The following is a 27,565-nucleotide window of genomic DNA, read 5'->3' as shown; positions in this document are numbered from 1 at the left end:
AAAACAGCAGAGCAGAGTGACAATGTGCATGTAAACATCAGGAAGATGAATGTCGTATTAAATAAAGGTAAAGGTGCTGACTAAATTCTTCAGCCTACTGGTCTGACTTGTTTAGAAATGTTATACCGGTAGGTTCTTGCATTTTCATTTTTTTTTTGGAAGCTGTTTAAGGGATGTTGCATGTTTAGATATCTTTATAATGTTATTTGAGCTCACAATACATATATGTTCAAGCTGATATTATTGATTTATATAAGGTAAAAAAAACATAAATAAAAGGAAATTATTTAGAAGGCTTAAAGGAAACGTAACCATAATTGTGTTGTATGGCTCCTGGATCAGGTATTTTTCTAAATTTTTTTAGTTTTTTTTTCCTTTTGTAGAATAGTATAAAAATTTAAATAGTTTAAAATCCACAACAAACCCTAGATTTAATATCTATCCCTTTTAAGTGTAGAAAAATTGTAAACAAGCCAGTTAAGAGTCTCTCAAACTTAACATTATACAATTGTTTAATTTAAAATAATCCATTCTAACATCTGAAACAATGATTTAATGCAAAAACAATCTAACATTTCTTAAAAGAAGTCTTTAAGTTTATCCTTAAATTGAGTAGGTAAATAAGACGATCTGCCAACTGAATCAGTATTTTTAACCTAAAAATAAGATAATTAGATAATAGATTATAAACTTAAAAATCAGTATTTTAAATGTAAATTGTCTCATTCCAATGTGAGGTATCTCACTTACCGGTTTAATTCAAGAATAAATAGATAAATGCAGCTATTAAAAAAAAAGTTGACTTACTTAGATTTCAATTTTTTTAAAGTGTATTAAAGTATGATGTTTGCAGTCAAATTGTAATTTTATCTACTTCTTGAGAACACATTAAGATCCTTAATGGGTCTGTTCTCAGAAGGGTAGGCCCTCAGTTTTTAAAAATACAAATTAGGAGCCTTTAGATAGGCTTGAATTTAGAAACCTGTGATCTCATGTTTATGACTGATTTTCACCATCATCAGAGAAAGGTAAACAAAGTGGTCCTCCTAAACTGAAAGATCAGGCTGAAAGACAGGAGACTTCTCAGTTAATTTCCTATTTGAGAAACACATAAACCAAAACACTTTTTAAATAAACTCAGTAACAGTCTTTCTCTATTTACAAAAGCAGTCTGTACTTCCTCTACTGACTATATCTACTAAGAACACAGGCAAAAGAAGGTAATTACTACCAGTGTGAGATTTGTGCATGTTGAGATTCAATAAGAATGAAACCTAACAATTTATCATCTTTTATCCAGCATCCTGCTGCTGCCACAATTCAACAACACTACATTTAAAGAACTAAACATTTAGGCAGAACCAACTTGTCTTCTCAACTGTTCTGTGTGTCTTCTTAGTTTAGGCCAAAAGTTGCACACATAACAAGAGGAAAGACTGATTTATTATGGTCTTGAGAACAGTTTAAGTGTTTAAAGACAGTTCTGCGATACTCAGCAATCCTGAAGAACCCTTTACAGTCAAAGCCAAGCTCGTAAATCAGTCGCAACAACAACCAGTATCAGGGAGAGGTGATTACGACTATGAAATGAGGAAAAAGTGAATCATTGCTGTTAACAGACTTAACACCTGATGAGCCTCTTAAGAACAATGTAATGTTATCCAAATGAAAACACGACCTGTTTGGCAAAACATTGTTTGCTTTCAAAGGGCTCAGTTTTCTACAGTTCTGAATGAAACTACTTTTTTTGTATATATTAAAAATGACATATATATTTCAATTCATTTTATTCAGTTCAGCATATATATAGCACCAATTCACAACATATGTAATCTCAAGGCACTTTGCAGAGACAATTCAACCAGATCCAACATATTCTCATCATGAGTTCGTATGAAATCGTACGAAAAGTTATGCACACTATTTTGTACATTTTCGACGTTTTTCCTCAAAAAACCACATCAGTGCGCATGCGCAGGCAGACAGACAAAAAAAGCAGATCCGCGGACGGACGTAAAACTGGGAAAAACAGTGCAATCATCACTTCTTCATGTCTAACTACGTTGCTTGCTGTTTTATATCTTAGGGTAAGGGTTAGGGTCAGGGTTAGGGCTAATTGTATTTTAAATTCTATGTTCTTGAATGGTGCGTAAGATGCGCATGTGCATACGACAAAAAAAACGTCCAAAATGTATCAATTACGGTGCATAATTTTTCGTACGATTTCATACGAACTCATAATGAGAATAGGTTGCCAGATCATACAGTCAGATTGGTTCAAAGTTTTATGTACTCATTGACTCTTCAGCAAACCCTCAAACTGGGCATGCATACAGCAACTGTGGAAAGGAAAAGCTCCCTTTTAACAGAAAGAAACTCAGAACGAAGCTGAGTGTGAGTCTGCAAAGGCAGATTGGAGTTCAAGGAGGCAGAAGCAGACATATAGAAGGAAATAAACGTGCAAAAGGTAACTGTCAACCAGCTCCACAGGCGGCCCCATCCAGGAAACACAGCCAGGCAGACGATCTCCATGACAGTTCCCATGAACTGAAAGAGATCACATACAGTTAGTCACAGTAAGAAAAAAGGGACTACACTGACAAAAATAGACTCAACACAAAAATCATAAGTGAAATTGAAGCAGATAATTTGATATTGTTGAGCCATAGTCCACAGCATCATTGTATTGATTATGTTTTTTTTTTAAAAACATTTGCCATTCCTTCTTATTTGTGTAGTAGCTTAGTTGAGTTCCACTAGTTTAATCAAGAGTTTTAAACAAAACAGAAAATTATTTTATTGTCCCACAGTGGGGAAATTCTGGTGTTTACAGCAGCAGGAGGATTATAGAAAAAAACCCAAAAACAAATTAGCAGAGTTCAGTGTGTGCAGAGTTATCAGTTTGATCCTGCCCAGAGAACAACAAGTATGAATATCATTTGTTTAAATAAAGCTTGAGTGAAAATTCAATCTGGAAGACTCTTATCAGCTTCACCTGAACCACCTGCGATGTCCCTCATTCAGCCCCAGCTAATCATCTCAGGGGCCGCATATTCCCCGAAGCCAATCATCCTCAAAATCCCCTTCATTAAACTCCTGGCCTAGCTTTTCTCTCACGCATGCAAACAAACTTTCACCCATCTGTCTGAGTCTCTCCAGGTTCAAACAACAAATGCTCCCGATTAGGTATTGAGTATAATTATTGCACAACATAAAAATAATAAAACCGTAAAACATATTAATTCAATTCAATTAATTTTATTTATATGGCACCAAATTACAACACTTTCTCTCGAGGCACTTTTCAATTCAACCAGATCATACAGCCAAATTGATTTAACATTTTCTATCTAAGGAAAACCAGTTGATTGCATCGACTCATTGACTCTAAGTCAATCCCTCACACTAGGCATGCTTGTAGCGACAGTGGAGAGGAAAAACTCCCTTTTAACAGTAAGAAACCTCTGTTAGGTTTTTTCTTTTTCTTTAAAAGGAAATAACTATGGTAAAACTCAGTTTTCCTGTTCTGATACATTCCAGCCAGTTTTAACAATTACTTAAATCTAAACTACAGTCTGTGTTCTCTATTTTTTGCTTTTGTTTGATGCCCACAGCATGAGACTCTGAATCTACTAAAGCAAGCATGAGCACTGCAGTGTTTGTTGCTTCATCTTTCAAAAGTAGTAAATGTGTGGTTAGTTGACATTGTCATAAGTAATAAAACACCAACCAATAAGTGCTGCACAGCCTGGTGAATCCCCTACGAAGAAACAAACACAGGCGAAGAAGAAAAACATTTAGCCACTTGCTGTAACTTGTTGCATCCCGTAGAAAGACACAGGAAGTTATAGAGCTTATTTTCCGTAGAAAAGCCACAAATATGTTGTGAAGTTTCCTTAATGGCTACAACAAACATATAATTGGAAAATGCTGTCCGGGAACCATAAATCTTCAGCTGGTGAATTTACAGCAGCCTCTTCCTTGTTTTGTAGCCTTGGTTACATTTGAAAAAAATAATATAAATCTATCTTTTTTATGTGCTGCATACAAAGCTTATACAGCCTTTCATTTGAGGATGTATACTATTCAGTACAACTCCATGTCAAACAATTTCAGTGAAATAACTGTGAAACTACGACTGAAACCATTTCTACCTCAATCAAGGTTTTCTACTCCTAAACGGTTCTTGGTAATTTTAAGAAATGTGGAAATTATGTAGATACTTTTAATGTGTAAAACCTATTCCACTAAAGGTGATAACAATCAAGACACATTTTCCTTTTTTTCACAGCATAAAGTATTTTGTCCCAGCCGGAATGTGTGCAGGACAGCTTAATATGCTGCTGATGCTTGGAGATGGCTTGGCCCTGGACACATGTGGTGGAACGGAAGATGAAGGAAGGGAGCTGAGAGGAGTCAAAGGCAGACTTGGGTGATAAAGGATGTGGAGGTGGGTTGCAGCTAGATTGAAAAGCAGATAGAGCCAAGATGAGGTGGCTTAAAATAGATACTAGTTGTAAATCTGCTTCTAGGCCTCAGCAGAAAGCTGAACCTTGTTCTGCTGGAGATTTCTTCCATTTAAAAGGGAGTGTTTCCTCTCCACTGTCACTGCATGCATGCTCCACATGAAGGAATACTGTAGGGTCAAATTGATCTGATTGGATTGTCTTTGTAAAGTTTCTTAAGATGATATGTGTTTTGAATTGGTGCTACAGGATATAAATAAACAGAGTTGAATTGAATAATTATCTAAAATTCATTTTGCTGTACAACTACTGAGCTTACATTAGCATCTTTACTCTTGATTTGCTTGTTAGCGTATTTAAGTCCATGTGGCTCCACTAAATTGTGCCCAGTTTGAAGCTGACAGTTGTTCTCCATCATAAAGTGGTGCTATAAATGTTAAGTGTTTCAGCTATGCTCTACACAGCTCTCCTGGGATGCTGAGGATATCTGATCCATTTGAATTGAGCAGATTATGCAGGACAGGATCCTGAAGCAGTCTTTCTTTTTTAACCACCAATGTCACTATAAAGAATTGCTTGATGTGTGATTATAACTGAAAACCCAGAAATGTGGACAGCCTATTTTCTGGTTATGCAAGCCATGCACATAAAAAGGATTTTGTTTTTATAGACGGCAAAAGGAATTAGTGTTTTTGAGACTCTAAAAATGATCAGTTGAAAGAAATATCCTGGACTGGGAGAACAGATCTAATGCAAGCGATTTGATGAGATCAAATAGTTCTTATTTTCACTTCATTTCATACTTTATTCAGGAAACATCATTGGAGTTCTACCATCTTTTAGTGAGTAATCTCAACTTTCTCTTTTGAGAGAAGCAGAGGTACTCAATAGTCATTTAATGTGAGAGATGCTATTTGGTTTCAGCGAGGCTGAAAATGATCTACGATGCACTTTAAGCAGAATCAGAAATGTTTGTGGAAGATTTTGCAGTCTAGTACCTTCATCAGGTCTGTTCCTGTTTGGCTGTGACTCCATCCTGGAGAGAAATATCAGCTGTGCTGCTGCCATCAACACCTTGGTTAATAAATGTTAGAGATCGGCTTGTTTTTCAGTGTAGTCCTGTTTCTCTGGCTGTGACTGGCTGGATGTGCTCTCCTCATCCTCTGACATGGGAGCTGGCTCGGAGCCCGTCTGCTTGGCTGTGTGTTTCCTGGACGGGTCTGCCCATGGACCTGGGTTACACTTGCCTTTTGTATCTCTGCTTCTGTCTCCTTGAACCCCAGTCGGCCTCAGCAGATGGCCGCTCACACTGAGTCTGGTTCTGCTGGAGGTTTCTTCCTGTTAAAAGGGAGTATTTCCTCTCAACTGTCGCTACAAGCATGCTTAGTGTGAGGGATTGCCTTCCAGTCAATGAGTCGATGCAATCAACTGGTTTTCCTTAGATAGAAAACTTTGAATCAATTAGACTGTATGATCTGGTTAAATTGTAAAGAGCCTTGAGATGATATGTGTTGTGAATTGGGGCTATATAAATAAATAAATTATTTTTTATTAAAATCATCCTATTTTTTGGGCAAATTGCTCAATACAAGAGAAAAATACCTCACCTAGATTTGTGTTATTGTCATTATTTTTAAGAGTACAAGGACTTATGATTCATCAAATATGGAAAAACAAGATAAACATGTGAACCAGAAGACACATTCTTTCCTTGAAATTTTCTGGATGTAGACCAAATCCAAAACTTAAACTGCTCTTAATAAGCATGGCTGGATGAGGGCTCGAGTTTATTTCCATGGGGAAAATGGGAACTAAAAAAGAATAATAAAAAAAAAAACCGTTTACAGAACTGCAAAAAGAAACAAATTAAATTTTCTGCAAAGCTTTTTCCATAGTTGTACTATGTATACCAGTTACTTTAGAGGGGGGTGTCACTGCCTCCTTATCCTGTTTTTTTATCTGTAGCAAGAAAACAAACCACACATAAACACAAACCTGCATGTCATTTAAATCTCAAGATAAAACAAATAAAATAAAACTCTACTGTAGAGGTGTAATATGTAAGCAAATTGCTCCTAGAAGGTTCCCACCTTTTCACTAAGCGTACCCTGCTAATGACAATCGCTGATGATTGAGGCTTTATCTACCTTTCTTGAGTTTGACCCGATATCCGGAGTGACCCGAAGGGTTCAGGGGAAAGGCTGCTGCAAGGAGATCATCTGTGTGTGCTTTACACCCTACTTCCTCCTCCAACTTCTCAGGAGGTCCGGTCTAAGCTGGCAGCTCCTCAAAGGCGCTCTTCTTTTGCCCCGCGCCCCCAGGGAGGGCAGCCTCCAACATTTATGCAAAGTCAACAAGCCCTAATTGTAGGATCAGCTTACAAACTAAATTCCTCTTGAGCCCATTAACAACTGCAGTTAATTATAAGGCCAGTGGAGGGGTGTTCGAGAGTGAGCGGCAGAAAAAAGGAGGTGATGCAGAACCCTGGTGGGAGAAAAGCTCCGTCACTGACTAGGGGGAGACACAGGGCGAAATCTAAATCTAACTCAGACACTTTTCCTTTAGCTTCAGTGTTGCAGGAGTTCACCTCCTCCCCTCTAATGGACAGCTGACATGCACATTCGTGCAAAAACTAAACAAGCAAATTAAGTGGGTGGAAACTGATTGATAAAGTACAAACCTTATAAGATTAAGCTCCAGATTTTTGAAAATCTGAGAAAAATATCTAATCTGTACGCTTTGAACCTTATTTCCCAATTATTTTAACTGATTGCAGCTACTCATCACACCAAAAGAGCCAAAACTAAAGAAACTGAGCTGTTTTCCACACTTCCTGCTACATTTTTCCCCTCTGCATCATGTCCTCGCCGCAGCTCTCAGCCTCACAAAATCTTATGAACCCGCTGTGGTTTGACCGGTGCTTCTGCTACTATGTCTGGGGCCTCGTGGCTCTAAGCCTCACTTATTGAATTCTTTGTTGACTTTACGAAGACCAGACTAAGACAGAACCAACAGGTGTTAGTCTGAAGCAGTGGGATGTTCCCTTTGACCCCAGAGGGAGAGGGGACAGCTGCAATGTCTGGGTGTGAGACACAGTGAAAGGAATGATCACCCTGGTGTTGTTCACAGGGTTACAGTTCCTTGTAAAAGTGTGAGCATATTTTACTGGGAAGCTAACTAATAAGGACCAAAGTAATGTATAATCATACTGTAAGATGAAGAAAGTCTAGTCTTGTAAGTTATTTATCAATTTCTCTTATTTGTGAAGACCTCAGAGATTTTTGAAGGAACATTAGCATCACCAAGACCAAGGAGCGCCAAAAGCGAGGGATTGTGAAATAGTTGAAAACAGGATTAGGATAGAAAACAATTATCCTAGCTTTTAATAACAGAGCACTTTTCAACCAAAAGTAGGAAGAGAATAGGAAAATTGTTGCTCTACCAGACAGGGTAGTCTACTTAAATAATAGGTCCAAAAAGGAGAGCAGTAATCAGAGAGGAAGCCCAAAATACGCCTTTTATAAAAAAAAAAAACCCAAAGCTGCATCGCCCATACTCTATGTAGTTTACGCGGTAAATATAGAGGATTATTTTTTTTAAAGTAGAGACAGTAATAAATATTCAAACACCATGAAACATGATAATGGCAGCATGATGCTGTGGGGATGTTTCAATTAGTAGGAAAATGAGGGTTAATCAGCGTTAAAGGGAAGATAGCTCTAAATAAAGAGTTTATCCTGAAAGAAAAAAAAAAAGGTTAGAGGCTTAAAAACCTTTTGAAACTATTCTAAACAGCTGTTATGTTTTTGTTAGTTTTAGCGGTTGGTTTTTAACCATTAATGTTTGTGTTCATGTGAAGCTCTTTGTGCTGCTAGACCTAATGGAAATGTGCTATAAAGTACTTAGCTATAATAAGATTTTCCTTGACCTTAACTAAGCTTAAGCACTCTTGCAAAGAAGAAAGTGAAAAATGTCTATTTAAAGTTTGTCACATTTAAAGAAATCTTATTTTCATTGAATTACAGCAATAACCACAAAAATATATAAAGTATAGAGAGGGATGAACACAGATGTTTGGCATATTTTCTCAGATTTTATTTTTAGGAAATAAAAATGAAAGTCATTTTTTCATTTCCCTTCCACTTCAGCATTATGCACCTCTTGGTGACAGTTTTTCAGATTTAATCCTAATGAATTGAAACAACGTTGGCTATTTGACAAAATGAAAATAAAGGAGTTTTATTTATTTTGTAAGGCCCTGTACTCCACACTGCAAAAAAAAAAAAAAAAAAAAAAAAAAAAAAAACCTTGAATTAAGTCAAAATGTCTTAAATAAAGGGGTTTTACCCTTAGTTTGAGCAGAAAAATAAGAAGATTTTCCAATGGAATGAAGATTTTTACTCTCATATAAGGAAATTAGATAATATATACTTGAAATACGACAATAAAATTGTGTTTTTCTTATTTTAAATGTAAATTGTCTTGTTCCATTGGCAAAGTGTCTCACTTACCTCCTCAGTACAACAAAAAACGCACTTGTTTTAAGACAAAAGGACTTATCTAGATTTAGATTTTTTTCCAGTGTGGATGTGATTTAAGTCATGGTTAACAAAAGGTCTAACACAGCAAAGCATGCTGTAGTTTGATAGAATTAGAGACAGCCCACAGTGGAAGCTATAGGTTAACCAAATCTTTAGCCATGCTTCCTTTAAACATAACGTTTACGTGAAATGCTGAGATTAAAACCAGAGTAACGGTTAAGGAGTTTAATCTTCCTCAGATTGATGATGAGAAAGGCGCTGCTTCAAACAATGATAAATTAGAGGCTTAGAAAAGAAGTTTGAATCACTGCTCTTGTCTAAAGGACTTCTGACTCAACTTTATTTTCAAACATTTGCTCAATTTACCGACACCCAACCTTTGCTTGCTCCACCGACGAATATGCAAAGTGTTTATGGGTTTACAGCCTTGCTGTGATATCAACTATGACTAAATTGATCCCAGGAAAAGGTCAGAGATTAAAGCGGAGGGGTGCACAAAATATTGGCAACTGCATGTTTAAATGAGTTTGAACTGATTTTCTGTTTAAAAAAGCTGTTGGGTTTTTCTAGCCCTCCTCTGTGAGGCTGGCCTGCCTGCCAAGAACTGGGAAGTATGTGAGGGAAACAACAAGTTTATGAATGTCTTTATCAGGATTCCCGAAGCAGCACCAGAGCAAATTGCTGGAACCACAAACTCCCTTTGCTTCGTTCTCCCTCTTTCGGACTCCGTGCTCTTAACTTAGCTCACAGCTTCCACCTCTCCCCAGTGTCTCACTACTGTCCAACTGCAGACACCAAAAGCCCCTAGCTATTCAGCCATCCTGCCAGAGGGCCCTGCCAATCATCCTCTGCTGTTCCCTTGCAGCTCTGCATGACTCTTTCCATTGCAGAAGTGCCACAAGCACCTTCTGAAGTTAGACCGAGAATAGATTTAAAACCACAGACAACCTACAGCTTTATTTAAGCAGCAATGCCGGGTGACTGAAGATCTCCTACAAATGTGAAAAAGATTAAAGTCTTACTAAAAATGTGTCATATTTGATACAGAAAAACAGAAACCAACACCCTGTCTTTTCATCTGTTACCATTAACACCACCTTTGCTTTTGAATTGTTATGATGACAAGCATCGGTGTGTTTATATTTTGTTGATAGATAGATCATTCAAAAGTAGCTAAAGCGTTTTTTTATTTACTTGCTTTGCAAACATTTCACAAGCAGAACTAAAAGAATGTGGTATGCTTCAGCTTCACAGAATGGTTAGAGTAATGGAAGGTACACTATATTGCCAAAAGTATTTGCTCACCTGCCTTGACTCACATATGAGCTTAAGTGACATCCCGTTCCTAATCCATAGGGTTCAATATGACGTCGGTCCACCCTTTGCAGCTAGAACAGCTTCAACTCTTCTGGGAAGGCTGTCCACAAGGTTTAGGAGTGTGTTTATGGGAATTTTTGACCATTCTTCCAGAAGCGCATTTGTGAGGTCGCACACTGATGTTGGACGAGAAGGCCTGGCTCTCAGTCTCCGCTCTAATTCATCCCAAAGGTGTTCTATCGGGTTGAGGTCAGGACTCTGTGCAGGCCAGTCAAGTTCATCCACACCAGACTCTGTCATCCATGTCTTTATGGACCTTGCTTTGTGCACTGGTGCACAGTCATGTTGGAAGAGGAAGGGGCCAGCTCCAAACTGTTCCCACAAAGTTGGGAGCATGGAATTGTCCAAAATGTCTTGGTATGCTGAAGCATTCAGAGTTCCTTTCACTGGAACTAAGGGGCCAAGCCCAGCTCCTGAAAAACAACCTCACACCATAATCCCCCCTCCACCAAACTTTACACTTGGCACAATGCAGTCAGACAAGTACCGTTCTCCTGGCAACCGCCAAACCCAGACCCGTCCATCAGATTGCCAGATGGAGAAGCGCGATTCGTCACTCCAGAGAACGCGTCTCCACTGCTCTAGAGTCCAGTGGCGGCGTGCTTTACACCACCGCATCCGACGCTTTGCATTGCACTTGGTGATGTATGGCTTGGATGCAGCTGCTCGACCATGGAAACCCATTCCATGAAGCTCTCTGCGCACTGTTCTTGAGCTAATCTGAAGGCCACATGAAGTTTGGAGGTCTGTAGTGATTGACTCTGCAGAAAGTTGGCGACCTCTTCGCACTATACGCGTCAGCATCCGCTGACCCCGCTCCGTCAGTTTACGTGGCCTACCACTTCGTGGCTGAGTTGCTGTCGTTCCCAAACACTTCCATTTTCTTATAATACAGCTGACAGTTGACTGTGGAATATTTAGGAGCGAGGAAATTTCACGACTGGATTTGTTGCACAGGTGGCATCCTATCACAGTTCCACGCTGGAATTCACTGAGCTCCTGAGAGCGACCCATTCTTTCACAAATGTTTGTAAAAACAGTCTGCATGCCTAGGTGCTTGAATTTATACACCTGTGGCCATGGAAGTGATTGGAACACCTGATTCCAATAATTTGGATGGGTGAGCAAATACTTTTGGCAATATAGTGTATATCTGTAATAAAATTAAACATTTTTCCTCTTAAATTTACTATAGTTTTAACCTACTACCTGGGTCTGTTTTAACATGTGGTCTGATCAAATTATTTCTGCCCATTATGCTCTCCCTGCTTTTTCTCATAGTAGCTTCGATTCATCTGTTTCTGTTTGGCTGGGACACCATCTTGGAGAGAAATATCAGCTGTGCTGCTGCCATCAACACCTTTGTTTATAGATGTTGGAGATCGGTTTTTCAGTGTAGTCCTGTTTCTCTGAAAGTGACTGGCTGGATGTGCTCTCTTCAACCTCTGACATGGAGGCTGGCTCGGAGCTCGTCTGCCTGGCTGTGTGTTTCCTGGCCTTTTACAGCTGCTTTTTGTATCTCTGCTTCTGTCTCCTTGAAGATGGCCGCTCACACTGAGCTTGGTTCTGCTGGAGGTTTCTCCCTGTTAAAAGGGAATTTTTCCTCTCCACTGTCGCTACAAGCATGCTTAGTGTGAGGGATTGCCTTTGAGTCAATGAGTCGATGCAATGAACTGGTTTTCCTTTGATAGAAAACTTTGAATCAATTTGACTGGATGATCTGGTGAACTGTAAAGTGAATTGAGATGACATGTGTTGTGAATTGGTGCTGTATAAATAAACTGAATTGAATAGAATAGTAGCTCTGTCTAACCAGATTCATTGTAGATCTGGTTAAATGTTTGGGGTTCTGCTGGAATGTGATTCTCTGCCTCAGATGTTTATTTTGCCTCAGTTTGGGTGGATTTTATGTTTCTGTATGATTTCAGTTGCATCACTAAATAATACCTCAGCTCCAAAAATATGAAAACATTGATTCGCCATCTGAAAAATATTTTTGGTTCCTGGTGGTGGAGTTTGTAGCACCATGTGGCCAGTCTTTGTAATTCATAAATCCACCCACTGTTGATTTTGTTTTGAGCACTAAGAGAATACTTAAGTTGTTTTATCATTTAAAACAGCAACAAATTATTTGTATTTGAAAAGGTTGCATATACAGTCTGATAGAACTTAGACCCTCCTATTATGTAGGACATGTATTGGAGCATAAAGGGAAGAGTTTTGATCACTTTTTGGAGAGTGCGGTACTTGACAAATATAGCCTTTTTTGCCTTGCCTCACAACCTAGGGTTGAAAGGCAATGCAAGGCAGGGCACTGCAAGGCAAGGCAAGGCAAGTGATTCATAGATTAACAGTCTATAGTCTATTCTCGGAGCTACACGGATCCTGTGTAAGGAGTTCAGAACTGGGCTGATGTGTTCTACTTTCTCAGTTCTAGTGAAAAAACGGGTAGCAGTGTATTGGATCAGCTGCAGCTTTCTGATGGACTTTTAGGTAAACCTATGAAGACATTTTTGCAGTAATCAATTTGATCAAAGATAAATACATGAATGAGTTTTTCCTAGATCCTGTTTTGACATTAGTTGTTTAATCCTGGAATGTTTTTCAGGTGAATGTTTTTGTAAACAGCATATCATTTTTCAAAGCATTTATACATGTTAAGATGTTTACAAACCACCTGTTACCACCACACCCCACCAACCTTCCTCGGTTTTTTTTTTGAGAACATTCATTTTTGGCACAAACACAAGCTGTGAGAAGTGCTGCAGCCTTAAAGCAACAAGGTCATGGATTCAAATCAATGCCTGGGCTCATTTTGCTGGAAGTTTTTGTGTTTTCCCTGTGCGTGAGGGGGCTCTTTCTGGGTACTCTGGCTGCCTCCTAAGTCCAAAAAACATGCCTGTTAGGTAAACTAGTGCTTAACTAACCCTTTGGTGTGACTGTTGGTGCATGATTGTTCATCGATGTGTTAGCCTGTGATGGACAGGGCTAATGCACATTACTTTGTCTTGTATCACATAAAACTAACTGTAAAAATGTACAATGTCTGGAAGCTGTAATAAATATTTATGTGCCAGATATATTTTCATTTAGATTTTTTTTTTAAAAGGATTAATCCTGGTGTTACAACAACAGCCGTTAATCTCTATTTACTCATCACTTCTTTAAGCCTGCCACATCTAAAACAACAAGTCAATCTAATGCTTTAATTCTTAAGAATGAACTGCATGGCACCTGTGCACACAGCTGCTTAATTCATCATATCTGAGGACTGAAAAGTGTTTTCATTAACATTGCTCATCAAAGGCAGAATTACTGAGCACACCTTCTTTTTGACAGTACCCAGCTTCATAATCTTAGGCGCATTATAATCTCGTTAAAGGAGTAGAAAACGTCACAAATTCCTTCAGTTGTTTTTTTCCTGCAGACATAAAAAAAAAAGAAAAACGGCAAGAGGAAGTTAGGATAGAGGCTATTATGTGTCAGAAGGCCACACAGTTTTAAAGGTTTAGGAAATAGAATGCTTAAGTATTATTAAAAGAAATAAATATTAGATTTTATTTTTGCCTTTTGTCTTGAGTTTTAACCTCATCTGGCAAATTCTAAAATATTTGAAATTCTATAAGCAAACAAAATGCTTAAAACGTTGGAATCAGAACATTTACACAACTTAGTCAAAAATCTGTCCTAATGTTAATGAGAAATCTATCTTTTTTATGTCCCATTTTAGACAATTTTAATTTACAGTGTTTTGTAAAAGAAACTCAGGTGTTATTTTATCAGTCTGTTATCCTGGCAAAGCAATAAACTTTTTCCATAAAGAAAAATATTTCTACAAATGTCCACCTCTCCCCCTTAGTTCCCACCCACATAGGGATGAGGGGCTTTCATAATATTTAGCTAAACGTACACCATTCATCAGAAACATCTCAATTAGCCAGGAATATGGCAATCATTGCTCACAAACAAAACCCAGGCAGTCACCCCTGACACGAAGAGCTTTAGTTTAAGTACGATTGTAAATGTCAGCACCTTTAGACTTTACAACCTCGTCGGTTTGAGTTTACTATGTTGAACAAAAATGTCTCTTGTGTTGAGAAGGAACGTAAAAGAGAGAAATGTTGGTCAAACTGTCTAGATCTGTAGGTTATGTTTTTCATTTGGTCTTTCTTCACTTTCTTCATTGTTTATTATATTTTATATTTATATCCATATTCAGTTATTTTTGCCATTTGTGGTTCACCATATGGTTCCGTTCCCTTAAGCCCTCGGTTACTTGGTGGTTTTAGCTTATGTTCTCGTGAATTGTTTCTCCTACAGCGAAATCCACACTGGAAAAAATCAAAATCTAGATAAGTCATTTTTTCTTAAAATAAGTGCATTTGTTCTTGAATTGAGGAGATAAAAGAGACATTTTGCCAATAGAACAAGACAATTTAGATTTAAAATAAGAAAATAAAATTCCATTGTCTTATTACAAGTGCATATTATCTAACTATCTTACTTTAAGAGTAAAAACACTCATTCCATTGGCAAATTATCTATACCTATTCAAATCCAGGTTAAATACACTTAATTTAGGAAATTTTTACTTATTTCTAGATCGTTTTTCCAGTGCATTGATTCATGATTTTATCCCATTCACCTGTGTCTCCTCTTTTTATTGCTTCCACCTGTTCTCCTCTTGATAAGAGTCCTCGTTTTTTTTCCTTTTTCGTTTTCCTTAGGCAGGTCTGGATGGCGTTGGCCAAATGTCATCTAAGAGTCGAACATTTAATGTTCAGGAATTATATTTAGACCTCGCTGCCTGAACTCAACATAAAAAAAAAGGTTTTTGCAGCAATTTTATTTAATCATTCGTAAGATCATTTAAATCTTTGTGGTTGTAAAAAATTGATTTTTTTCATCATATCTCTTTTTTTTGTTTTGTTAGAAAAGTGTGAACTTTCAATGTTTAACAGACGTTCTCTGAATGTATACAGGGCGGTTTTAGAAATGAGACAGAGACAATCTAAAGCAGGGGTGCTCAAGTCCAGTCCTCAAGAGCTACCATCCTCTAACTTTTAGATGCATCTCTTCTCTAACACAACTGAATTGAAAAGCTCAATCCCTTCATTTAACCCAGCAGAGGCATGGCAACAATGAGCCACTTATTTGATTCAGGTGTGTAAAAAGTAGGTGCATCAAAAGGTTTTAGGATAGTAGCTCTTGAGGACTGGGCATGAGCACCCCTGGTCTAAAGGGCCTCCTGCTGAACATTAGGCCCCAAGAACCCTCATTGTGGTTACATAAGTATAAGTGAACCTTATGAACTCTAGCAGCAGAATCAATTTACAGTATCCCACTTTAATAGGGACAACATTATGTCAAAAGCATCACTTTTTAAAACATGAGCTGAAAAATTAAAAAGTAATACACCTTGACATACTTCACCTGTGACCTCAGATAGGGAAATCTAGTCCAAATCTAGTCCCATGTTAATATGAAACTCTGGATCATGTTCAGATCATTGGAGCTTTAAAATTCTCATTTAATGTGCCCAGTCATGGCAGGTTTGTCAGCCGCTCGTACTTATTAGAATTTAATTGTCTATATAATTCATTTGAGAAAGCCTTCTGCTAACACTTTCAATTTATTTCAACACCTTTACAAAGTGTGATATTGTTCTGAACGCCTGCTTAAACAGAATAACAAACAATCATAAACTCCTACAATCCTGTGTGACACAGTTTAGCTTCCTTTAAGCAGAGAAGGTGGTGACTGACTGATGCGTCTTTTTTCTTTTTTTTTTCCCCCTCAGGCTGTCTGTGGCAACATCCACCCATACTGCTGACGCATGCCTGACACCTTTAAAACTTTTGGCAAACCTAAGAATAATTTGGAGGTAAATTATGTCCAGATTTATCCCTATCCCTGGATGATTAACATGTAAAATAATCTTTAATTTAACCAACTGTTTTCTTCTGACTGGAATCTGGAACACTCTAAAGGGGGTTTGATTGCTGGGTTGCAAGCTTGGTTATGCTGGAGGTTTTTTCATAGATAAAATTTTTTTCTCTCTCCTGTGACACTGCATACATGCTCAATGCAAGGCATAGCTATGAAGGCGACAGCACAATGCAAAGAACTGCTCACTGTGGCTAGACCCTTATTAAGAAGGAGGGAATCCTGCAAAGTCCCTGAGTCGCAATCAGCTGGTTTTCCTTGACATGACATATTGTAAGAAGTAAACAACATTGATTTTCCTAATTCATTTTTTCCCCTCAATGATCGAGGTAGTATATTCTGCTGAAAATCAAGGATGCGTAAAAACCTGCTTTGAAACAGCATGAATACAAAAAGAATTAATAGAACTAGTTGGTTTAGATTTTGCATCTGAAGTCATTATAGACTTAAAGATTGACAGAATGAATAAATGGAAAGAGGTAGATTTTAAGACCTTGATTTATTAGTCAGTGTTTCCACGTCTCTCTGTCTCCTAAGCCTAAGGTCTGCTGTGGCATGCACCGCTTTGGAAATCCGCCAACACTGTCATTGAACAAAGAATTGATGCACTCCCCTCTGGGCTTTTCCTGCCCATCGTTGACTTTGACTAGAATGAAAGCCTCACTGCCAGGAAAGATTACATGTCTTCTTTAAAACCTTCTTGTAAAGCTGCCAACTGCAACAAAAAACACCCGGCTATGAATTGGGAGAGATGGGGGTGGATGGGGGAGGAGTTTGGTCATAATAAAATGCTTTGTAAGAAACACGGATTTGGAGTTAAGTGTCGGAACACTACTCCCCCCCTAATGACAGTTTAGACAGAGAATGTTACTTTATAGGGATGACAAATTGCAGGTATCTGTTGTGGCTTCGGGTGAGGGTTCTGAGGCAGATTGCCAGCTTGCCCAGCTTTGAGTGACTGCTGCACCTGACCGTGTACAATCCATGAGATCAGCTGCCTTTAACAGCAGACTACACGCCCCGCCAATAAAGGACAGTGCGAGCTAAAGGAGTCCCACCCACTTGGCACTCTCCTCCAATGATGTCTGTAGAAAATCTCTTCAACCATCCATTTTCCTCTCCCCTGTAAGCTTTTTAAACAAGATGATGAATGATGTGGTATCTCCCAGTGCTACGGCCACACACACAAGCAGGATTTATGCATTCATTTGACCCATGCTGCAGCCAGAAATCTAGACCTTTTTTGCACTGCTGTTTGGTTTTCTTTTCAGTCTCTGTTTCAAGAAAGCAACAGGGGATCCATTTGTGAATAATATTTGTTTTAGTTGTACTGTGGAAACTGTGCAGCTGCTAAAACCTGAATGAAGAAAATGTTCAGAAAATGTCAGGCAAAATGACCTCATTTATTCTGTTTAACCTGGCATTACATTAGAGATGAAATAACACATTTTAAACAGTTTGTGAACAAATAATAGATCCATATTGTCTGCCTGATTACGCATGAAATCCAGAGCTGGATTCTCGTAACTTGAAAAATTTGGTCCAGTTTATGAGAATTATTTTGTGAATCTTTAAACAATCTTTTGGTGTGCTTAAACATTTCTTAACTATTCCTTTAGGTGATCAAAATAAGTTCTAGTTTATAAAGCTGATGTGTTTTAGCTGTCATATCATGGCACCACATTTACTCAGAGTTTGTGTAAAGCTTATATCAAGTCAACATAAAAAATCTGATATTAGCAGTGCAGGAACGAAAATGATCTTATATTCACATCAGTGGCATTCACTATTTATGGTAAAAAACATCCTTTGTTGGGTTGGATTTTCTAAGAGGGAAATCGTTTTCGACGGCTGAAGCAACAACGTCGCAATGCTCTGTGTTGAAATGATGTTGCTTTCTAGATAGACTTTTGAAGAAACCCGAGTAATAAACAGATGAATTGCCTATTTAACTGGCAATGTTGAGTGAGACTTTAATTCATCAATCAAGGTAGCTGTGCAGCCCCTCAGGGGATTAAAGCATTGGCTTGGCCTCTACAAGCAGAATGAACATATGAACATAGTAAATCTCCCAGACTTGTAAATGAAAACAACAGGAGCCTCATGAGAACATCCACTTTAAAGTGTTTTTTCCCCACTTGAAACTTTGGCTTAGTTCCTAACTCCCAAAGCATGCATGTTAGTGCCAATTAATAAGGTACTGGTCACAATACAGGTAAATTCAACCCAAATGCAATATTTTTGCCTATATGTAACTCATATCACCCAGTCTATGTGGTTCAATTATGATCTTTTCACCACCCAAAAAAATCAGATTTGAGCAATTTCCATATGTGGTACTAACTTGGGTGACTCTAATAGTTTTCCAGGTATCAGCAGCCTGAATTGTGATGCCACATTTTATCAGAATTTTAAATATTGACATGTGCTTCCACAACACAATCCATAGTGACAGCATCAGCATCACTGACTGCTTTTCAAATGGCCATGGTTGGTAGTTCTTCTGTTTTCTCTTATCATAATGATGATGTCATGATGCTGTTAGCTCCCATTGCTTAAGTGCTTTAAAAGAGAGGAGGTAGCAGTTGCTTATGAATATTAGTGAAAATATCCATGCAAAATCTACCCCCCAAAAAACAAATCAGATTTCAGCCAAAAACAAAAAAAATAAAAAATCATAACTGAGCAATAAGACCTGTGGTGTGGTTTTGGCCTAAGAGAGTCCAAAAGTCAGTTTTAGTTTGGGTCTTTGGTAGGTAGGTGTTTATTACATATTGTTCTATAAATGCTAACAATTTCTGTAATTTATTTTTTGTGATTCACAAAGAACAGATCATTAAAAAGGTGCATTTTATGAAACCTCAACTGTTTTTCTATGATGCAGCTTGTTGTGCATACCGTATGTAGATTGGATAGAGGGACTCTAAAGAACATTTGGCAAAGTTCAATACTTCGTAAATAATGTATGAGTCTGCAAGAACCAATTAGAGCTCATGCAAATTTCTTATAACGAATTTACTGACCAGATCAAAATAAGCCTCTGGTCATCTCTGAACAGATATATTCTAAATGCTAGAGGAAACTGATAAATTGTGGTTATTGTCACAACTTTCTTATATCACTGTTCTAGAAAAAAGAATATATTTAATTGCTTTCCTCCATATGAGATGTACCAAAATGGTACCAAAGTGAGACTTGTAAACCATTGTCCCAAGGATTTCATCTTTTTCTGGGATGGACTGGTAACGTCCCCTCATAGCGATTTCTCCATATTTTGTCCTGCTGAGGACAAAAGAGGAAATTGGGCTCAACCAGAAATTATAAGGCAAGACACGGTGCAAAGGGAACAGGGGTTCTGCTACTTTAATCATTGGAAATGTATGCTGGTGAAGATTTTCTGTCATCCAGGTCATAGCGATTAAAAAAATGTTAAAAAAAAAACAATACCTGACTTTGTTTCGAAGTTTGAAGATGTTTTGCTTCTCTTCCAGGAAGATTTTTCAATAATAAAAAAAAGACATTGCGAATTGATTGGATTGTTTTTTGTTTTGTTTTTTTTTTTTTACTTTTTTTGAATGACATTCGAAATGTACTGTAAATTCAAACTGGATAGTTCACTATAAATATTTTTCAACTAAACACAGGCACACTTTAAAAATATGAAAGACTGAAATTTTGTGTGTTTTCTTCTAATTATCCAGTTTTGATAAAATCTTAGGCTAAAAATGTTGAATATTCCCATAATTTGTTCTTAGCTTTCTGCTATGTGTACCCAGTGCTAATAACTCAGTTGGGGGCGGAGAAGCTTCGGCTTACAAGCTGCTACTGTCCCCACCAGAAGTTTGATTTGCGACCTCACTTGTCTTCCCATACATCAAATACACCCAAAAAAAAAACATATTTTTTTCTTAATTTAAGGGCATACCCACACTGTTGCATCAATATGCTTGTGGCATAATTGAGTGATGTCCTAATGAATAAATCACACACTAAGTCTGGCTAACACGTTAATTGTCGGTGGGACTCTCCTCCATCCATCCAACCTGACTGGACCACCCACGCAGTGCACTGTGTATTTTTCTCCAAGTGTGTTATTATCTCTTTGGCTATTTTAAGGTAAATACTGCAATAACTTATTTAAAGTAAAATAAAGGATTTATTCCTTTGAAACATTACTAAGAGATTCATTGTTTTTATTGCGCTAAGATAAATCTAGACTAGACCTCTTGCCTGCTATGTTCTAACTCTGTCTGTTTCTGAGGCACAGGGAGGATTTAGGGCTAACGCATGATTGGAAGTAGGTGGTGCTTGATGCTGGAAAGTCTGTTGTTAAGGATAGGCAGCTTTCCCTTCTCCTCTAAGCATAATTGTCTTTGGCTATTAACCCCCCCAGACCTGCTGAGAAGGTCCAGAGTTAAACCAACAAATGGGCTACAGATGAAAGGGGCAAGCAGTGGGGGGCGTTATGCCATGAACCCAGGGTTGTCTCTCATTGCTGGTGACTCTATCCTCTGTTTCTTTCTTACTGGCATGTGATACACAACAACAGAGAAGGGAGTTTGCTGGAGGGAGCTTACTTTTTCTTATTTGATGTTCTTACACTGAGACCAACTTTGGTGATGCACGCAGTGCAACCACGATGACTTTATCTCCTCTAATGGACTGAATAGTGGTTGATAAAGAAAAGTGCAATATAACCCAAGACAGAATTTAGGCTGAGGAGAATAGTGGGAAAAACTAGTTAGATCATTAAAAAATCTTTTGGGTAAACCTTATATGGGCTTATCTGAGTCTTTGTGTTCTGATGAAACCAGGCCCGCGAATGTTTTTAAAATATCCAAAATGAACCCATATGCCCCATACATGGCTGGCTTGTTTTTCAAGTTTTTCAGTTGCTGTGTTTGTCTGACGACAAGACGGAAGTCATCTCCTGTCAGCTTCACCGACCCAGAACTTGACTCAACTGTGAAAATATGGGTGGGGTGGGGCAATGGGAGGTATTTTATCTTGCAGGTATCTCCTGCTCTAACAGTCTTCTTTTTAGGTGTATGAGAAGCAAATCTATGGCTTGGTTAGGGGTTGTTCTTTGAACCAGATACTGATTTAAAAAGGTCAAGATGGAAAATCTAATGTCTGTCATTGGGTTGTGTTTGAAACAAGGCGAGTGGAAATAGAGAAATGAAAAAGTTTGGTGACCACCCAAGTTTGAGAATATTGCTGCAGGCAACAAAATGGGTTGTGAGTTAAACCTATCCTGGCTCACGACATGTCCCTGCAGCAGGCTGGACGACTTCCTGATAAGACAAAGTGTTCCCTGCAAACCTTCATTAAAGAAATAAATCATCTACCAACAGTTTTTAGCTGCACATTCATATTCTGAGCTCATATTTGCACATTTGTTCATGCCTAACGATTCCAATGACAGCAACAGAAACAAACACAGCTATGCACCAGGACATATTATTTGTTTTTCTTCAAGCATACCACATTTTGCTCTGCTCCGCAGCCTGTGAGGCGTGACAGAATACACATATTATTTTATTTCCCTGATCAAAAGCTCCCATTTTTTCCCCCTCGGTTTTGTTTTTTAGCACATGGAGCTCATCAAAAAAGGACGAATTGTTAATACTGGGACTGTTCAGCTGGAAAGCTATTGTCGAAATGCTGGGCCACTGAAGAGACACAATGTAATAAAACACCAGACAGGGCTGCTTCTATGAGCTGCAGAGCTTTCCCCCATTACAAAGGACTCAATCCCTAAAAAGGTTTTGCATGTGGAGCGGAGCACAGTAAAGCTCCTTAGAATAGGACTGCATCACTTTTTCTCAGATAAGGATCAGTAGGTGTGATGGTGCTGTGAGCTTTTCCACGTTAGCAAATGCTGATGAGCTGATGGCCCTTGAACGTATGTGAGCATACACCAAAATGCCTCTGTTTGTCCTAAGACCTGCTGTATTAGTGAAAACTCTCTGCACTATGGTCTGCTTACATGTTAAAGCCAAAATAAGATGCAATGCTCTTGGACCAACACAATCTATCCATGGAGGTTTTTGTGGTTTCCATTGTGGAATATTGCCGGTGGCTCCGAGAAATTAAACAGATGATTTAGAATCAGCATATGGTTCATGTTGAAACATCAGTGCAGTGTGAAGTTCTACTTGATTTAAATAACTGCAGAAATCGATTACAGGTTTTACTTTAGTTCAGTTTACGGTCTTGTATTTGACAAACAAGGTTAAACAGAGGTGGAGTGACCACTTTGTGACTCTTTAATAGGCTCTATTTATGAAGGCTTGCATGAAAAGGGTTAAGCAAGTTCCATCTACAAAGACCCACGTATGAAATGCCTTACCCAGATCCACCGCATCATTGCTGTTGCACAATTCAGATATATATTCGATATGAAAACCTAGTTCCTTTCCCTTAACCTTTCACTGGGTCCACAGTAAGAACTCTATCCAGTGAAGGAAAGGAGTCCCAGTCTGAGGACCTCAATATTCAGCAGACAAACATGATTGACACGCGTACAATTGGGACTACAGCTTTTTGGAAAAGAGCAACCAAAAAAAAAAAAAAAAAAGTTCCATGTTAACAAATTATGCCTCACAGAGTAAACAAATGATCTATGATTGTTAAACTCTGTGAAACAATTCTAGGCAACGGTATAGCTCCAAGTGGTGGTGAGGTACATCAGGGGGTCCCTATGCTAACTGCAGTGGTGCAAGAAAGCATACTGCTTACTTCTTCCTACTTGCAGCATTTTCCTTAGAATGTGTTTAGATTTTTTTTCTGTATTATTCATTTTTTTTTATTTGCAGTGCGTTTGCACTTTAATTCAAATCAATTCAGTTTATTTCTATAGCGCCAGTTCAAAACACATGTCATCTCAAGGTACTTTGCAATTCACCAGATTATACAATCAAATTGATTCAGTTTTCTATCTAAAGCAGTTGATTGCATTGACTCAAAGGCAATCCTGCTAAGTATGCTTGTAGTGACAGTGGAGAGGAAAAACTCCCTTTTAACAGGAAGAAATCTCCAGCAGAACCAGGCTCAGTGTGAGCTGAGGCTTTACTGCTCTCTGTTTTCCTATTGCAGTATTTCTCTGTTGCAGAGTTTCTCCTTCACATTTTTTGCCTCGTTTTTTGTAGAACTTTGTTTGTTAACAAGCCTAATTCTTTGTCTTTGCAGTAAATTTTTGTATTTACTGGACATTTGTAAAAAGTGGGTTTTGAAAAGGTGCTCTTTGTATTGAGCTTCACCCACAAAATACCTCATAATTCATATCAGCCGATGTTTGGGTATTGATAGAATTTTTAGATTTTATGTTTTATTTATCCCCTAGCACATAACTAGAAACACAAAACAATTTTTAAACAAACAGTCTGGAGTTTTAACTTTAGAGAATGATGTTCACACTGCTGCAAATTATGTGTTAACTTTCTCAAAATGCACTTACTCATATACTGCCACAGAAATATGCTAACATAATAATATGTACATAAGTACATGCTTGAGTTTTCACTACATGGACTGCGAGTCATATTACAGTAGTTACATCTGAAAGTCTGGACATTCTTTTCAGCTTTATATGTGTACACAGACAGAAAATAGATCCCCGGTATTTAAGCGTCGAGTTTGGAACGCAGTAAGAAGAACCGTACTGTGGGTACAGGGATGTTTAGTTTATGAGCTTTGAATTTTTTTTTCAGGGCAGCTCATGGTTGACTGTGTGCTTTGCCAGTTTAAACACATTGTTAGTCGGTTGCATGCTCAGAGTTCCCGTGAGGTCCCCTTGCAGGTTTAGTTAAATGTATTATGTGTACAAAAAGACGCTGACATCATTATGATTTAATCTCTCAGGGTAAATTGCATTCACTCATCACTCTAATTCCATGCCTCTGATCATTTGACAGTAGCTGCACTTTTTCTACCTTCCTGGACAGTGAAGACCCTTCAGTAATTTGCCTTAAGGCGGCCAAATGGTTTCTTTGTTTTTTGTAGTCTCACTTTTTTTCTTTTTCTTAAAACGCCCATTGAAATATTTGGTGTTTGACTCATGACGCCTGCATTCATTCACAACAAACTTGATAGTACGGCTGCATCGCCCGTTCTGGATGACTGACAGCTTCTTGCAGCAAAGGTGTAATTAATCAGGACAAAGCTGTGCTGAGCCTCTGACGGCTGTGATTGATGGGGGAAGTTGCTCAAGCTGACGGGGTTTGTCAGGTCAAAGTTATGACTGTCATTTGGAGCGGATGAAAGGGCCAGTGACAGTGTACTGTATCAGTTTGATGGATAACTTAGCTGGTAATGGCTATTTGTCGTCTGGAGTGGAATGTGTCCACCTTAAGCGCTGTAGTTATTTTTTTGGTTTAGGTATCTTGTCTCTAAACCTCTGTCAAGTAAAGAAAGAAGCTCCAACTAAAATGCTGCTGTTGGCCTCTGTGTTTCCATGATGTAAAACTTATCATAGGGGTGAGAGTAATTCATCTGTGCAGAGAACTTGGCTAAGCTCTCCAGACTCATTTGTCAAAGATTTTTTTTGATGGTATAGAGATTAACTTTTATTATATTATAATGGAGCAGAATAAAAAATTATCCTTCGGCAAACATACAGTGCATATCCCACACAAACACCCACAGCCACACCCACACAGACAAGAAGATGAAAAAATAGCTTCACATAGTTACACTTACAGTATCTTGTTTACGAATAAAATTTATTTAGCCTTCCTCTGCCTTCTGACAGGTTTATGACAGACTCTTGCAGGCGTTGTTTGGTGTGGAGGGTTGGGTTCCACTGAAGCACGCTGTGGTTCTTTGCCAAAGTTAACAAAGAAGTGATCTACAGTATCATACCATCTGTTGTCTGTGATCTGTGACTCAGTGTTTTTGGACAGGAGCCAAATGCACTACCTGCTCTCTTCTCTCTTCTGTTTTGATGGAAATGATCAAACCCTTAAAAAAATCTGATCATCGTTTTATATAAGTTCAAGGATTTTCTGTTTAATAGTATTAGGGTGGGAAATTGGGGTTATGTGATTTCATAGCAAAATAGCTGAGTTTGAACCTCATTTTGTGTGTGGTCTGCCTGTTACTGCATCGGTATTTCTTCAGGTGGTTCTGTTTTCTCTTAAAGGCACACCGGATAGTTGCACATTAGTACAGCTGATTTTACAAGTACCGGTAAACTATGAGTTTACATTCACTATGTGTCTGAGTAGTGAATGATAATGTTTATGTTAACTTGGCAGTGGATTAGGACCACCAAAATCAATATCTGTTTGGGTAGGCTATAGCAACTATGCTTTACAAACAGGATGTATCCTCAATGGATGGTGGATAGGTTTGGGGAATGACAGACGTTTTATGTCTACAATAAATCACTTTATATTCCTTTAAAATATAGAGATCAAGAATCGTGGTCGATCTTCCCGATCGTCCCGATCGTCGTGGGCAAATCGCTTAGTGCGCATGCATAAACAAGGATTCTTCTGTAAACACAGCAGCATGGCAGGGATGCAATGAGTGAAATGCAGTTCTTCCTGTAAAATTGACAGACCATAGCAGCCACGTTTGCTCAGCCATGTCTTTTTCACAAATATATTGTTTCCTTTTATTTTTAGGGCTTTCAGCACAAATTTGCACAAATTGCCAAGGCAGCCAGTTAACTCTAGTGAGCTCCATATTCCTCTTCTATTTGTTTGGCTTCCGGATAGACGAGTCAGAGCAGCTCCATCTCACTGTGGAGCTGAGTCCGACAAGCTTTTTAGTCGTACAGTGTGAGCAGGTAGATCACATCAGACATCGTGCTGCACATACATCGTGAACTGTGAACTCACACTGTATGACTAAACCCTGCAGTTTAGTCGTACAGTGTGAGCAGTGGCTGTGTGTAATGACTAAAAAAAATCGCACAGTGTATACCTAATATAATACATACACATAATAACTAAAAAAAGTTATGAAAAAACATATATTTTCTCTGCCATGAGCCCTTTGGTGCATGTCTGCAAGGGCCGCTAAAACCGTGTCCATGTGCTCTTCTAGTTCATTGCAACAGTTTTAAAGAAAACAATACAATAAATATAACATTTACATTCTGTGTTTTTATGGGGGGGTTTTATGGGGGGTCACTGGAAGCTTTTTCATGTATAAATCATGTTCGGTGGGGGAAAAGAGGAGAGTCCCTCCTCTCTGTGATTGTAGAAACAGGCTGCAGCTGCTGCATCTGAGTCCCTGTGTTTTAGAGAAGGAAGGAGCTTGCACACTAACTGCTCACTGAATACCGTACACTGAAAACAACCGGTGCCCTATGTGTTGTCACCAAAGTCTCCAACAAGAGAAGAAAAAGTAAGTTGTCGCTAGTTGCTTCTTTGAAAGTAACCTCTGTTCTCACCTGTTCTCAAACAGGGACACAGAATCAATGTTAAGTACAATCAAGCAATACATTTCTCAATCACTCAATCCATCCATCTCAGTCCATCCGTCCGTCCGTCTGTCCATCCCCCCATAAAGATGTTTGTACTTAGACTTCAGAGATTTTGTATAGTATTGCAGCATTGGAATCTACAGTAAAGTAAAGCAACAAAAAAAAACAACACAATATCAAAAAATAATATAGTAACAGGATGTGATGATCTTCCATTAAAAAAGTTTTCATTGATGCCTTGTAACTGATGTCACAAACGTTTGAATCTAGCAGCAGGCATATTGAGTACCTGCTCTGGTCCTCTGTGTAAAAGATGCTCTTCCTATGTTGTGCAGTCAGGTTTGGCATTTAAAATTGACACAAATTTTTACCTCTTTCCCAAGAAAATAATCTCCGTCAGAGATGACCGTCAGTGATCAGAAGGGTTGACTGGACACTGACTGCAAGCAGCCATTTGTTCAGTGTACATGTCATATCAGTTGAGTCTTACAACAAGTCAGGAGAGCTTGCTTAGGCTGTTGCCCACTGGATTTAATGTGTTGTACAACCTTTCCAGAAAATTGAGTAATAAGATTACACTAATTAGACACCTTATGAAAGAACTGAATTTGATTTTGAGATCTGAAGATTTTGCTACAGAAATTATAGTATTTTTTAGCTGTTTACATAAGGCATGCATAAAGATCAGCAGAGCACTTACCTTCATATTACATACAAATACGTTCTTGTTTTTCAGATGCAATATTTTTGGGTCAATAACCCAGCCAGCTGTGAAATACCGATCGCCATCTGCACTTTAT

General features: G+C 38.3%; 1 long non-coding RNA gene across 1 annotated transcript in view; it reads left to right on the top strand.

Moving 5' to 3' along the window:
- The window catches only part of LOC119775578, a 63,965-nt gene that overhangs the window by 20,342 nt on the left and 16,058 nt on the right, over positions 1 to 27,565 (top strand). Inside the window, exon 2 of the long non-coding RNA XR_005279671.1 lies at positions 4,292 to 4,450. This is a non-coding gene — a long non-coding RNA (uncharacterized LOC119775578). The remainder of the gene's footprint in view (positions 1 to 4,291; positions 4,451 to 27,565) is intronic.

Source organism: Cyprinodon tularosa, unplaced genomic scaffold, assembly GCF_016077235.1.
Source record: "Cyprinodon tularosa strain WSP-4 unplaced genomic scaffold, ASM1607723v1 ctg88, whole genome shotgun sequence".
Lineage (NCBI taxonomy): Eukaryota > Metazoa > Chordata > Actinopteri > Cyprinodontiformes > Cyprinodontidae > Cyprinodon > Cyprinodon tularosa.
Note: the sequence above shows the minus strand (reverse complement) of the source record. Positions and strands in the feature narration are given on the sequence as shown.